This window comes from Salminus brasiliensis, chromosome 10 (assembly GCF_030463535.1).
Source record: "Salminus brasiliensis chromosome 10, fSalBra1.hap2, whole genome shotgun sequence".
Taxonomy (NCBI): Eukaryota; Metazoa; Chordata; class Actinopteri; order Characiformes; family Bryconidae; genus Salminus; species Salminus brasiliensis.
Genome location: NC_132887.1, coordinates 39,117,754 through 39,133,990, shown reverse-complemented (window position 1 = coordinate 39,133,990; position 16,237 = coordinate 39,117,754). Strand labels below are relative to the sequence as shown.

Below are 16,237 nucleotides of genomic sequence, written 5' to 3'. Positions count from 1 at the left end.
CCATCACCCCAATGCTACCTGCTCTGTGGTGGTCAGTCCTGTGGGGTCCTGTATATGAGTGTATGTAATTTACAATAAAATGGAATGTAAAATATGATGTTTATTAAGATGTAATACACACACACACACACACACACACCTGCAGGAGCTTACAGCAACTCTCCTCTTGTAATCAGTCATATCTGCCTAATCTCACAACATAACAGCAAATCATTACCATCATAAACATCACCATCATCACCGTCACCACAGTCTGTTCACTGTCTCACTTCTTCCTCTCAGTGTGTTTGTGTGTGTGTGTGTGTGTGTGCGTCTTGTTGAGATCTGTTACTGTCACAGCATCACGCCAACAACCCATCACCGTCTGAAACACCATCACCATCAGCGCTTACTTCCTCCACTCAGGATGTGTGTGTGTGTGTGTGTGTGTGTGTGTGTGTGTGCTCTCCATATCTGTGTGTTGAGCTGTGATGACCAGACCTTACATGGCATGTTGAAGCTGGTGAGGTGCACCAAGCTGTCTGAGAGAAGAAACACACATGGGCTCCTGTGTAAACACAACACAGGCACAGGAATGCAAGTGCTGCGAGAGGAGCTAACATCCGCTTCTACACACTGTAGACCCCCCCCCCATGAATACTACCATGTAGCCCACCTGTAGCCATCGGCTTGCTCGGTGTGCGCCCCTCCATTGTGGACCGGTTTTCTTAAAACCCGGGCTTCAGGCAGCGTCTTCTTAATCCTCTGCTATGAGAACCTTCTGTGAGGGAGCTTTTACCACCCATTCACCACCACTGTGAACAGTTCTGACTGGCCAGGTTTCTCTGGAATATATACATATATACATAATATATATCATATATTTATTAATATATTTAATATAATATATTTATTTGTGTGTTTGTGTGTAATAATATATACCTATATATATATATTCTGTGTATATACCCACATTTACATATATACACAAGTATGTGTACTAATGCCCCATTTATATGTTCTGTATACAAGTACAGAATAATAATATGCATTCCATGTATTCATTTAATAATACAGCCCATGTTCATTATATGTACAGTATATCTTGTATATGTAAGCATACGCCATATATAAGATACTTTGTGTGTGTGTGTGTATATATATATATACAGTCATGCCCGAAAGTATTCATACCCCTGGCAAAGTTTGACTTAAATTTACTTTTATTTAACCAGAAGTTATATTTTTGCCTTGAAACGACACAGGCATCTCCCAGGAGATAACACGATGATGTACAAGAGGCATCATTGTGGGAAAAAGTATTTCTCAGCTTTTATACACATTTGAACAAAAAGTGGCATGTCCAAAATTATTCATACCCTTTGAAAACTGTCACAGTATATGGGAAAATCCAAAGTTCTATACCATTCCAAATAGTCCAAGCTGTTTTAAAGCATCCTAATTACCCTGATTCATTGGGAACAGCTGTTTTAATCAACTCAACAGGAGAAAAACAGCAGCTCTCTGCAGTTGGTTTGTGGACAGTCATGGCTAAGACAAAGGAGCTCACTAAGGACCTGCGGCTGTGCATTGTGGCCGCTCACAAGTCAGGAAAGGGCTATAAAGCCATATCAAAATGTTTTCAAGTTCCAGTGGCTACAGTGCAAAGTATTATTAAAAAATACAAGAAGTTCCGCACTGTGGAAAATCTCAGAAGATGTGGTCGGAAGCCAAAAGTGACACCTGTGCTGGCCAGGAGAATAGTGAGAGAGGTGAAGAAAAATCAAAATCAAAAAGGATCACCACCAAGGCCATCCTGGTGAATCTGGACTCTGCTGGTGGCGACATCTCAAGGCAGACAGTTCAACGGACACTGCACACTGCTGGGTTCCACGGACGCAGGCCAAGGAGGACACCACTTCTCCAGAAAAGGCACACAAAAGCCCGCTTGACCTTTGCAAATGCTCATCTGGACAAAGAAGAAGACTTCTGGTGTTCTGTTTTATGGTCAGATGAAACAAAAATTGAATTGTTTGGCCACAATGATGTGTGCACCATTTGGCGTAAAAAAGGAGAAGCCTTCAACCCTAAGAACACCATCCCCACTGTCAAACATGGTGGTGGGAACCTAATGTTTTGGGGGTGTTTTTCAGCCAATGGACCAGGGAACTTGATCGCAGTAAATGGCACCATGAAAAAAGAGCAATACATCAAGATTCTCAACAACAACATCAGGCAGTCTGCAGAGAAACTTGGCCTTGGGAACTGGTGGACATTTCAGCACGACAACGACCCAAAACACACAGCCAAAGTGGTGAAGAAATGGTTAGCAGACAAAAACATTAATGTTTTGCAGTGGCCCAGCCAGAGTCCTGACTTGAATCCAATTGAGAATCTGTGGAGGGAGCTAAAGATCAGGGTGATGGCAAGGAGACCCTCGAACCTCAAAGAGTTGGAGCTCATCACTAAAGATGAATGGGCAAAAATACCAGTGGAGACATGCAAAAAGCTGGTCAGCAATTACAGGAAGCGTTTGATTGCTGTAATAGCCAATAAAGGCTTTTCTATTAATTATTGAGAAGGGTATGAATAATTTTGGACATGCCACTTTTTGTTCAAATGTGTATAAAAGCTGAGAAATATTTTTTCCCACAATGATGCCTCTTGTACATCATCGTGTTATCTCCTGGGAGATGCCTGTGTCATTTCCAGGCAAAAATATAATTTCTGGTTAAATAAAAGTAAATTTAAGTCAAACTTTGCCAGGGGTATGAATACTTTCGGGCATGACTGTATATATATATACACATATATATACACATACATACACACACACACACACACACTACCTATACTTTAGAATATAATATATATGTACAGTAGAAGTATCTATATGTAAGCTTATGTCCTATATGTATTCCATGTAAATAAATATCTATATGTAATTAACATTTTCCATGTTTGAGATGTACCATATATAAAGTATGTGCCATTTTTAATGCAGCCCATATATATTCCATGTAATTGTCTATAAATGTCTCATTTATGATATGTACAGCATTATGAATATCTATATGTAACAATAATACCTCATGTATTTTCCATGTCTTCTATTCATATATGTATTTAAGTATCTACCAACTTTAACATGTCTCATAAATCATAAGTATGTCCCTTTTTTAAATCCAGTTTTGAAATTCTTTATGCAATAATAATAATAATAATAATAATAATAATAATATGCCCCATATACAGTGTGTGTTTGTATGTATCTCTCATTACACTGTGAGAACTCTGATTGGGTCAGCTTCTCTGTAGTAAATGGTTCACATCTAAACCATTTTATTAAACAGGAATTTTGAAAAAAAAACCCCGCAGATTTCCACTTCAGAACTGTTATTCGTGGCTCAACCAGAACCTGCAAGGAACCACTCAGGCATCTGTATGTGAAGCTGAAAGATCTGCAGGGGGGGAAAGCCTCTGACAGTCGGATTTTGGTATTACGATGAACACCCACTATCTGAAGGGTATTACTGCTCTCTGATGCCTCAACAATGAGCCTGACGACAGCAACCCTACCGCTTTCCTAGAAGGCATACAGTACAGTGTCTACCTGCACATCACATAAGACTCCACCTCCACACACCACTGCACTCCATCACGATCAATCAGTCAAATATCATTCAATAAACAGAGCAGTCAACAACCCACTGAACATCTGCTTTTATCTAATAAAGCTCATCTGCCTTTCCTCAGGCAAAATCCTCCGCCTGTATCCAAAGCCATTTCCATTTCCGGACACCGCGGCCAATCTGTGCTGGATATGACTGGGTCTGTAAGATTGACTTCTGGATCAGAGCAAAATGAATAGCCTTTTTTTATTCTCCCCCCGTGCACGTCCTCTCATAACCCCCCCTCACCCCCCACTGTGGCATTACATATTGCGTTTATACCCCTCACCTTCTGGAGAGTAATTGTTTGGCCGTGGAATATGGTAATAAACGCTGCCGCTTCGCATAGAGGCTCTCCTCGTTGGGAAAGGCGTTATATATCCGTTACAGCGACACTACGGGGCAGGCTGGGGCTGCTGTGAGATTTGAAACCCACTTTGAAGGAACGAGCATGATAAAAGCCACTTTAAATCCACGGGCAGGCAACACTGCGGCGTAAACACGGCGTGCAGATCAAGGCGAGAGGGTACAAAACAAGACGCCCAGGGCCGAAACGAATACGGCAAGGCTTTATTTAAAGTAACATTCCTTAACATGGTCTTAACGGCTGCCGTCAGAAGATGCCGCAAGTACTAGTGCTTTCACTAATGCAACGGATGGGCCATTCTAAGGAGGGGTGGCAAATACTGAAGCTGTGAAACCATGAAACGTCCTCAAAATAAGACTGAACCACCGAAACGTGGCATCGGTACGCCAGCGGCCCCATTTTGGGGCGAGCAGTCAACTCGCACAGCTCGAATTTAGGGCGTGTCGGTGTGTCTTTGCTATGGTAACGGCGGGAAAAGTTTGCCTTGTGCTGCTTGAAACGTCTTAAACGATTAATCATGGGTGTGTTTGTTTTGGGCGTTTGTTTTCAGTCAGTGGAGCTCCTGTGTTTTCCGTTGCCAAGGTAGCAACCTGCCAGAAATGTACATAAACAGCTCATTTCGAGACCTCCACCATTTGCCCAATCACTGGGAGGTCACTGGCTCCAACCCTCATGACGCCACAGCCATTTGTGAACGGCGGTCCCAGCGAGAACTGGCCTCACGCTCTCTGGATGGGTAGGATGGCCCTTCCTCTCCCCCCCAGCACAACACTGGTCGTTACAGCAGTTAGCAGTTAGCTAACAGCAGTTAGCGTTTTCCAACCATGTTCATATACATCGTGTTAGCAGCAGTTCCAGGAACCATGAGTCAGAGGAAGCTCCTACTAGCCTGTTCCCCCCTCCCAGCACTGTTAGGAATATGCCTGGGGCGTCCTAGCTGGCTAGTTTTAAAACTGAAAGATCTAAACTCTACCTTTTTGCAGGTTCCTTTGGCTCGGTCATGAGAAGATCGCAGGTTCGACTCCTGGTGATTCCACGGTCATCCGTGGCCAATAGTCCATGACAGCATTGCTGGCCTTGCGCTCTCTGGTTGGGTAGGACGGCCCTCCCTCTCCCCCGTATCGTTTGCAAATTAATAAACGACTAAATTCAGTGCTTCATAAGTGTTATGAACTCTCTACGACTCTTTAACAAAGAAGGAAAAAGCCCAGATGTCTTGCTTAAGGACCCCAACCCTAACAGCTTAGCAAACGCACAACCCAGCACTCTAATCACTGAGCCACCACAGCCCTTGTACAGTTGCTGTTATCTAGCACTGTAGACTTGCTACCATGCATTACAGTTTACAGCTTACAGTTAGCATGGATGTAGCATTATTTCGATTTCGACTGCTAGACAACCTCTTCAGAGGACAAGATGCAAGTATGGATGTTTTAGATATGTTAGGCTAACTAAGCTGTCAGAAGATTCGTAGAGAGCCTCTGGCTAGCAGGACCCATAGAGCTCCAGATACATTAGCCATGTAGCAGTGTTCCTTTCACAACATAGGACTCGTCTCTACAGCAGAACTAATAGCCCACGTCTCACCAGTTGTTTTAAAATCAGGACTTATTTATTTGACTTATTTTTAAGTCATGTCCGAGGTTGCAGACTTGACTGACTAGTCCTAGGTCAGGAATCCAACCTGAGCGTCTCCAGAGTTTACAACCGTGCTAAAGACTTTACTGAGACTTTTCCGAACTGACGACGTAATTAGTCCTGGTTCAGACTTGCTGCCGACTAGCTCGCAATGTTTTCAGTTAAATATAGACTTGTTTGGTCTGGTCTGGGATTGTAAACTCAGTGGGAACAGCAGAACAACCTGCTCCACATTCACTAGGCCAGGCTTTGTCTCATTTTTTATATAAAGTGCCATTAGTTATCATAAACACCTCCTTGCCCACGCTAAGTCTGAGAGTGTGGACAAATCTGTTAGGAATTGTTTTGCCAGCGTCTGCATCTCAGGGTTGTGTGAAGACGGACCACCCAAACTGTCTTTTGAGAAGAAGAGAAGAAGCAAATAATATATATATATATATATATATATATATATATATATATTTTTTTTTTTTTTTTTTTTTTTTTTTTTTTTTTTTTGCATTTAAGCAAACCAAGTCATATATCAGCCATAACTCACTCATATCGTCCGATTTTCCTCTATACCTCCCGCTTAGTCGCTAACTGGCACCCACATGTATGCTAGCCCAAACAAACGAATCAATCAACTGCTCTTCCATTAATTTTCTATTAGCATCAATGCTAACAGGACACCATTAATATTCCATTAGCATCTCCGTGTAACAGACGCTATTCATTTTCCATTAGTACCTACGCTAGCGGACCATCAATTTCACATTAGCATGTACTGTAGGCTAGCAGAGCGCCATTCATTTTCCACCGGCTCCCAGTCCAGAGGGGCGCCATTCATTCCCATTAGTGTCAGGACCAGAAGGACGGGACTGGTCATTCATTCTCGATTAGCATATGCTAGCGCGACAGCGTAAGACAGCGCTGCAGAGCAATAAAACACTGGCGGTGCTAGGCAGCTGCGGCCCGGCCAGACATGCATCAATGAATATTACTGCACTTCAGCTAAGAGGTCCTACTTTCCCACGCCATACTTCAGAGCTGGAGTGAAGTGTTGTTAGATCCATATATGCTTTAGGGACAAAAGTATTGGGACACGTGCTTCGTTTATTAAGAGAGTTGATCCTGCTTTTGTTGGAGTAACTGTCTCTACTGTCCAGGAAAAAAGACTGTCTATTAAATTCAGTCTATTAAAGTTCAGAGGAGCATTGCTTTGAGAATTTGACTGAAGTCAGTCTCAGCAGTCTAGAAAAAGAGAGAGTGGTTCGCTGTGCACTTGCCGGAGTGTCCGTCTGCACCTTCCCAGTGTCGAGAGCACTGCATGTGATGGGGGGGGGGATGTAAATTAATGAGTTGGGTAATCCAAACTGAGGAGATGATGGGTAAAATAGGTAAACACACAGGTGCAGACATGGATTCTTCTACAATCTACCAATGGACTGAGTAAAAAATGATTCAGTCATGGGTTCTTAGCTGCTCTCAGGAGGCCACATTTGAAAAGGGTCATCAATTCGGATGAAAAAGTAACCTGGTCTGAGATGTCAACCTTGACCAGAGCAGCATTAACGTGAACTGCATAGAGAAAAAAAAATATATATATATCTCGAAGACCATCATCAATTGCAGTGGTCAAGGCTGCTGGAGGGTTTGGGGTTTGACACAAGTTCCTTCAATCTCCTTCAAATCACTTTCTCTGGTAACATAAAGGTCAGTGTGTTGTTACGGTTCAGAGTCCAGTACAGCCAGGCCTCTCTGGAGTAAGCCGTATCCAGCAGGCTGGAGCAATTCCCACAAGTGCGGCATGGAACCACAACGGGCAACTGGATTTCTGACGTGACGACTCTCTTCGCAGCTACGCTGTGACAACAAGGAGTCCATGGTTCAGCTCCGAGAGCCAGGGCCGACACAGAGCAGAGGCAGCCCGCTGACAGACTCTCAAAGTCAAGAGTACCACTACAATAACACGCACTAGATCAAGTGCGCGACTGGGTGTTTGTGTTGAGAGCGCAGGCAGAACTGAGAACTGCGGCATTCCGCTCGAGAGACAAGCAGCCAGTGCTAAATAATACTAATTGGATTCAAGCAAACAATGATAATTCAACTGCTGGTAGTTAGCTGGACTTTTATTGATCCATAATCCATAAATTTGCTGCCTAACTATGCTCAGCTGGGCAGCAGGGCAACATCGTCAGCAGTGCAGTGCCAACTGGGGCAATGAGGGTATGGGCCCCTGTCTCGAAGGCACAATCAGGAGTATCCAGCCAGTCCTGGGGATTGAACCCACAACCGTTAGCTGTGGTAGTAGACCTAGACCACCTGCTTAGGAGGTCTCTGGCCACTTCTTTGCTCGTTAGCAGATCTTTGCTGACTTTCTCATCTCTCCATGAGGCCTGAATCAGTAGCGTGACGGCTAGACGACTGGGTCACTGGGCCCAAGGCTCACTGATCCTCAATGAGGCCCTACCTCTCCGCTTCCAGGACCTGCTGCAAAATCTTGGAGCCAGATACCACAGGACGCCTTCAGAGGTGTTGTGGAGTCTTTGCCTCGATGGGTGTTCTTTGGACCACCCAATGACCACCCTCAATTCTACAGTCCCAGAACCACCACTGGTTGCCTACAAATTTAGATAGTGGCTCAACCTGACCAGCCTCCTCCAGCTGTAGAGGGGTAGCTCATGTGCTGGATGTTGGCCCTGTGTTAATGCTATGTTGTGCATTTTATTTGCATATATTTTATTTTACAAATGCCCCATTTTACAGACGTCCAACGTGATTGACGACACAGCCCCGGGCAACGCGAGGTGAGGTTTCATTCTCAGAGTAAGAGAGAATTGAGTTGAGCCTCAAAAGCATCAGCAATTCACTCACGTTTGATGCTCAGCTTTTCGCTGGAAAAGTAATTGCCAGCCCTGAATTTGGCGTGGTGTTATCTGGAAGCTGTGCGTGCATACAGTTGGCTTTCTCATAGCTGGTGTGAAAAGGGTAATTTAGTGATTATAACACCTTATCGCTACGGCGTCCTCAGGAGACTTCTCAAACCACTCACACACTCGCGCACGCCAGCGGGAAAAGCAACCTTTCTGCTTTGAATGCTGCTCTACACCTCGCGGACGGCCAGCTTTGGGCGAACAAGGTTCCTCCAGCGCTATTAAGAAGTGATGATAACAAGCAGGCATGCCGTCTGAGGAAAGGGAGAGGGATTCTCAATGGATTTTCACAGTCGGAGCTCTGTGACTCCATGAACCTCGTGTGGATACGTGCGCATGTTGACATTCTGGATGCGCTTCCTCGCTCCGTCAGCCTGGAAAATGGATCGACCGACATTCAGAAACGGATGACGCTGATGCTCGGGTCATCTTATTTTGGACGCACATCCACCATTATGATTTATAACAAAAAAAAAGATGTCCGAGACCCTGCCTGTTGCATTTAAAAGCCACGCCGACCTGATCAGAACTCCAATGAACTTCTGACCTCAAGCAGGAGCCAGCCAACCCCAGCAAACGCTAGCAGAAGCAGGTAACAGGCCTCGGTTCCCAATAGCGTGTGGGTTTGTGACATATGGAAATTTTCAGAATTTTCAAAACACGCCAGATATAGACGTTCGGTCTAGACATGGTTGGAGTCCAAATTTTGCTTCTTTAGTTTAGCGATAAAGCTACCAAGCTAAGTTAACAACACTTGGCCAATCGAAACCCCCCGTTTGACTGTACAAGACCTTCAGAAGATACGTTAAAAGCAAAGGATCCTTGAGGAGCTTTTAGAGGTTCTTGAGTTTGAAACTGTGGAGGAACATCCGAAGGTGCTTCCAGGAACCTTCAAGGAACCACCTTCTTCTAAAACTTTTTCTTGAAGGTTCCTGGAAGCATCTTCAGAGGTTCCTCCACAGTTACGAATTGAAGAACCCACCTAAAGTTCCTCAAGGATCATTTTTTAACGTCTAATAGTGTAGAGACGGAGATGGAGGAGCTCCAAATTTATTGAAGTAACCTAGAGGTTCTTCAATGAACTCTTCATTTGTACAGTGTAGCTGTGACTCGTCTTTTACGGCCCAGCTCAGGCGGCAGGCAATAATAGGTTTCCTTTCAGCCCTATTTGGGCTTCAATAACAGTAAATAACGCAACAGGCAGCTCGACAGGCAAGATAAAGGCCATTATTTCCTGTTACAGCTGTACAGCTGCTTTCTCAGAGGACGTGAAATCATACGCTAGGATTTTAATAATATTAATATTCCGGCAATTTTTTTAAAACTGAGAAGTTAAAACCGGGTACCCTCTCTCCAGTCAACAAAGCGACAAAGCTCAGGCCTTTATCTGAGAAAAGCACAGGCATTAGCGCCATATGCGCAGGAGCCGCGGTGAAAGAACGAATAGGGCCGGGTATAATGACAGGAGCAGAGAGGTCACAGTCATGATTATGTGAGGGGAGATGGCCTTCAACAGTCTATTATGCACACAGCGTTTCAGAGCGGCCCGTATCGGCATTCTCGTCACAGTGAGCGGACGGATTAAAAGACTATGATTACAGCACTGTTTTCTGTTTGAATGCGGACACGCCGTGTCAATACAAGCCTGAAGCAGCGGGAGCGGTATTAACCGAGAGGCCGTGCTCTCCTGTAGGCCGGTAATAGCTCTGAGTGACTTCGTTGACCACAAAGTTAAAAACACAGCTGCACTGACACGTCACAACTGACCGCAGATCGAAGTCTATGAATGAAGGGAGCCACTTTACACACTCCATCACGGAGTAGACCACTGCTGCAGCCTCGGCTGACGGGGAACTCGATGGAGAGCTTTCATAACTGGTGTACTGTTTGGCAGATTTAGTGAATCCTATTAAGGTCGACCTCAAATCAAAGTTGACCTCCTTGACCGTGTCAAAAAGCCATGTCCGAGACCCAGTCAAAGGGCAGAGTGGTGTAGCTGTCTTTGCTTTGGTCATATTCATCAGGAGGTTGCAGGTTCGATCTCTGGTGATGCCACAGCCATCCGTAAGTGGGAGTCCCAAAGCCCCACCCTTGATGTATCCGGATAGTTTTGGTGTTCGTTCAACCTTTTCAGGTCTTGTGAAAGTTCAGAGGATCAACCTTCCACCTTAAATAGTGCCACAGTTACAGTGTGTACATTTCAACAGCAGAGCAGAACTGCTGCGTTATTTAAGGTGGAACGGAAAGTTTGGGGAAGAGGCTAACCTTGACACAGCAATGTTGGTGGAAATGCTCTGTTCTACCAGCGGGAGAACCTCACTCCTTTCTCTGGTTCTAATCCAGTTCTGAACGACGAGCTGGGATCTGAAAGGCAAGGTAGCTAGGTCAGTCAGACGGGATTATAAAATATCAGACACTATAGATTTTTTTTTTATTGCTCCAAGCACAGTAGATCAGATTAGAATTTAGTCAGATTTAAAAAACTGGTACTAATATTGATTTTACTGCGGTTTGCTTTTGTGGATTAGCACATCTTACCCAAGTTGTGGGGCTGGATTATTTATAGAAACCGAAAGATTGGATTGAGTCGGATCAGATCAGACGATAGTCAGCATTAAGAGATTCTGGTCAAATCAGAGGGATAAAAAAACCTTGGTCAGGACATCCCCACATATAAAGTCATTTCTTTTCTGTGTTTCCATGGCAGCGTGTTTACCGATTGCCTGGATTTGTCACTGTCACGTTAAAGTGACAGCGTTTATCTCTGGCTGCAGTGAACGCATTCATCAGTTCTTAACAGACAGGGATCTACGTACGGATCTAAGAAGAGACAGGATATTGAGAAACTAGCCGGTCTTAACTCAGGACTTACCCCCTTCATCACGCACAACCGCTGTAACCTTCAGTTCAGAGAAGTTTGAATTCTCCGAGATAAAGACTGAAGGTGATCTCCTACTCCTGCAGCTCCTGCAGGAACAGTTGGAAAAGTGAGAGCGTTTTCCGACAGAGCTAGACGATCGGTTTCACGGGAACTGGTACTGCTGCTGAGACGCGGGGCTCAGTTTGGATGCAGTGGATCGATATCACCATCTATGAAACTGCTACGGAGGAGGACAGCAAGGGCAAAAAGCGTCTCAAGGAGACAGCAGACTGGAAAGATCTGCGCACACACACACACACACACACACACACACACACACACACACACACACACATACACATACACATACACACACACAGCCTCAGAGTAAACTTTTCAACCCTAAGCTGTCTTCATCTGTCCCTTTCTGAGGTCAGAGGGTCAGTCCGGTTTTTAAGGCTGGGCTGAGAATGGCAGATCAGGACTCTCAGAGCTTTCACAATCACAACGCATCTCATCTTCTGCCATCACTTCATCTTACCGCTGTCAACTGTAGACCAACACAGACCATTATAGCTCTGCCATTACGCTGACTGTATTATTCAGGATGAGAAAATAGGAATATTTAAAACTGACAGTTGTAATTTATAAAATCACTCAATAAAAAAAAGCTCTAAAATACTCGATATACACTGACCACCACCACACTGCTGAGTGTTCTTTCTCATCACAGCTGCATGGTTTCCCGGGCCAGAACTGCATTAGGACTTCCTATAAAGTCCATGAAAGCGAGGCAATGGAGCCAGCGCTTAGACAGTTGTGCCACCTGGGTGAGCAAATGCCACTTTCACAGGAGTGAGTCTACAACGTGGCTTGGATGTTTCCATGGGCTGCCACGGGAGTCCTGGTTGGGACATTACCTGGGCTGGCTATGTCTCCATTAGGACTTCAAAGTCAACGAAAGTGAGGCGATGGAGCCAACGCTTAGACAGTTGTGCCACCTGGGTGAGCAAATGGCATTTCCAGTAGACTCTACAACGTGTCTTGAATGCAGGTAGAGCGACTGCATCACGCTGGGGATGTTGAAGCCCACAGCTTATATATAAAGAAACGGAGGCCAGTTATGCTCTATGAGACTCTTGGTCACAGATGGTTGTAGCAACAGTTTCCACACCCTGTCTCTACATCGCAACGCCAGTTAAACTCCCCTAGGACTCCCAGTCACGGATGGGTGTGGCAACACCAGGGACCAACCTTGCAATCTCCTCATGATCGGGCTTACGCTTAGACAGCTGCACCACTTGGGCATAAGACTGTGAATTCGAATGATATACAGCATCATCAGAGATGTTAAGGTCATTTCACAGTAACAGAGTTATAAAAACTGACCGTTGAAAATGACTCGTTTACATTCCATTCAAGTAGCCTATTCGTCCTACAGCTTAAGCGATTGATTATATGAATGTTAGGTTGTGTCTCTAATCTGCACAAAGTCTGGCCACCTTCATTGCAGCTGCCATGTAAAGACAGGTGTCCTCCAGCACCTGCTGGCCTGCTGAGACAGGTGCGCTCCTGCGAGGGTTAACACCAAGCAGACGTGACATCTGCTGCCCTGCCCCGCACTGCACTGCACTTCAAAGCGCACCGGGTTCTCCCCAAATTACACATGAACCCAGCGCAGGGACAGGAAAGCTCCCCACACTGCGTTCAGTCCTTCTTCTCAGAAAACACTCACACACTCACACAGAGGAAGAGAAGACACTTCAAACGCACGGCAAATATTCTACAGACTAAACCGAGAGGAAACCGGGAGGGCGGCTAAACCGAGACGTGTCACTGCAGCAAGAATTTCCTCCTCAAATCACTTCTCTGCTTTAATGCCAAGCGAGCGGCGACCCACAGGTTTGGCAGACAGCTCAAGTCAGAAGTTTGTTTATTTAAAAGCTGTCTGAATGCGTTCAGAGCGTCTAAGCAGTTTAAGAAGTTTTCCGCTGGAGTCTGCACATTTCCTAAAGTGTTTTATACAACGATCAGCCATAACATGGAGTAGGTCCCCCCTTGTGCCGCCACAAACGATCTGACCATTCGAGGCATACACCTGTCTGATGTTCTGACCCAGTCTGACTCGTCTAGAAGTCACAGGAGTCACTGTAAATGAAAAAGAGGATACAGATATACATACACACACACACACACACACACCTCACACCGATCACCCATCCTGGCAGGACTGAATGTTTATGATGTTCTATGGGAGGAATACCTGTAGACCAGTCCCCCGTGCCCATGATAACTCCTGTTCACTCTCAATTGTCCACAATGGGCACACACAAGTATCTGGACTGTATCTTGAAGCAATGGATGGAGGTTGCCAGGTCTGGGTGATTCCGCAAAAACCCTGCATTTACGTTTTTTCACAATTGTTCTTCGTCTTGTGTCAGTATTCCATTATGAATGGACCAATAGAAATGCTCCAAAATAACTTGCATGGTCATATCAGAATATTATGACCACCTACCCAACAGTGGGAATAACCACCCTGGGTCTAGGTGACTCTAGCAAGGCATGGTGGTATGACCTGCATAAGGGTGATGGTAGGTGTTCAGTATAGAGGTTAGCTGCTCCACAGTGGAGCATCGATTGCTCTGTACACTTACCACTTGTTGAGTGGTTGTGGTTGAGGTCAAGCATGAACTTATGTCCCAGCTGAGTGTGTGTTCTACAGCAAAACACATTCTCACACACTCTCCATCTTCATCTCCCCAGCGCCCCAGCTCTGCCTCTTACTCTCCTGGAAAAACAAGTCAGGCTGAATGGAGCTGTGTGTTGAGCTGATGCAGCCAGGAGCACAGAAGCCGCTGCAGGGAGGAATCTTATGGCAAGTGTTTATCAGAATACTGGCTGATTGGAAATTTATCCCCAAAACACACATACACATATTCTGTCTGGGGTTGGACTGGAGGGACTCTTTTATTCAGTATTCAGCAGAAAAGCTACCTTCAGTTCAATAAAACCGCCAGCACTGGACCAGAACACTATATAACATTTGCATATAAAGAGACTGTATTTAGAAATTGCTTATCATTTATTTATGCATGCAACATCTTCACTGTAGTGTGCTGCTATGAAAAAACACATTGAAACAGTTTTAGGGGCCCAAACTAAACATCTAGAAAGTTCTCCAGGCTGCATGAGATCTACAGCATCCTTTCAGCTTCATTTAAGCAGCCCTACATTAAGGCCTTTCTGATTTTGCCTACATTTGAACAATAAAAAAAGGACACCATACACAAAAGCAAGAGATACTGGTCCATAGAAAAGGAGATATTAGTCCATAAACACCCTCAATAAACACTCCTATTCACTAGAATAGGAGATATTAGTCCATAAACACCTCAATAAACACTCCTATACACTAGAATAGGAGATATTAGTCCATAAACACCTCAATAAACACTCCTATACACTAGAATAGGAGATATTAGTCCATAAACACCTCAATAAACACTCCTATTCACTAGAATAGGAGATATTAGTCCATAAACACCTCAATAAACACTCCTATACACTAGAATAGGAGATATTAGTCCATAAACACCTCAATAAACACTCCTAAACACTAGAATAGGAGATATTAGTCCATAAACACCTCAATAAACACTCCTATACACTAGAATAGGAGATATTAGTCCATAAACACCTCAATAAACACTCCTATACACTAGAATAGGAGATATTAGTCCATAAACACCTCAATAAACACTCCTATACACTAGAATAGGAGATATTGGTCCATAAACACCTCAATAAACACTCCTATACACTAGAATAGGAGATATTGGTCCATAAACACCTCAATAAACACTCCTATACACTAGAATAGGAGATATTGGTCCATAAACACCTCAATAAACACTCCTATACACTAGAATAGGAGATATTGGTCCATAAACACCCTCAATAAACACTCCTATTCACTAGAATAGGAGACATTAGTCCATAAACACCTCAATAAACACTCCGATACACTAGAATAGGAGATATTAGTCCATAAACACCTCAATAAACACTCCGATACACTAGAATAGGAGATATTAGTCCATAAACACCTCAATAAACACTCCTATACACTAGAATAGGAGATATTGGTCCATAAACACCTCAATAAACACTCCTATACACTAGAATAGGAGATATTAGTCCATAAACACCTCAATAAACACTCCAACAGTGTATAATGTAGGAACTGAACACACTGTGAGGAACAGGTCGGGTGTTCTATCCAACATAATCAGGATCTCCACAGTTCCCAGTTTATCCTTCATAATGAAGCGTGGAGGCTGGCATTAGCTGGCGATGGGGGTGAGGGAGAGCGACAGCAACACCACTCCTGGGCCTTTAGGCATAGAAAACCTACCAGAACAGATGAGCTGTGGCCCGTCCAAACTCATCCCAGCCATCAGGCAGCCCGCAGTCTCCCCCGTCCCTTCCGAATGGCAATTTCATAGCCGTGCCTCTCGTCATTACTGCGCTATTGATTGGCTTTGGTTCCATACGGAGAAGGAGAGAGCAGACCGAGCCAGTGAGGAGATTAAAATGTGTGTAATGATGGCTTGTGATTAGCCAGTGTGGAGGTGTGTGTGTGTGTGTGTGTGTGTGTGAGCATATTTGTCGGCAGAATACAGCTGAATGAAGCGATAGGCAGGTCAGCCCCAGGCTTGAAAAAGGGTCTGATCAAAGCCATCCCTGGACGGTCAATCCTGATCAATGCTACTACAGCGGCCCAGATGGGCTCACAGCTCACAGA

At 44.5% G+C, this 16,237-nt stretch overlaps 1 protein-coding gene across 5 annotated transcripts in view; it reads right to left on the bottom strand.

Annotated features, from left to right (window-relative positions):
- chrm3a (cholinergic receptor, muscarinic 3a) overlaps positions 1-16,237 on the bottom strand; it is a 104,749-nt gene that overhangs the window by 13,907 nt on the left and 74,605 nt on the right. Inside the window, exon 1 of one of the 5 annotated variants that reach the window (XM_072690069.1) lies at positions 656-678. The exons of the other annotated variants lie outside the window; for them this stretch is intronic. The gene's annotated coding sequence lies outside the window, so the exon portion shown is untranslated. Of the gene's footprint in view, positions 1-655; positions 679-16,237 lie in introns of those variants that run through there. 5 annotated transcript variants of the gene reach the window in all.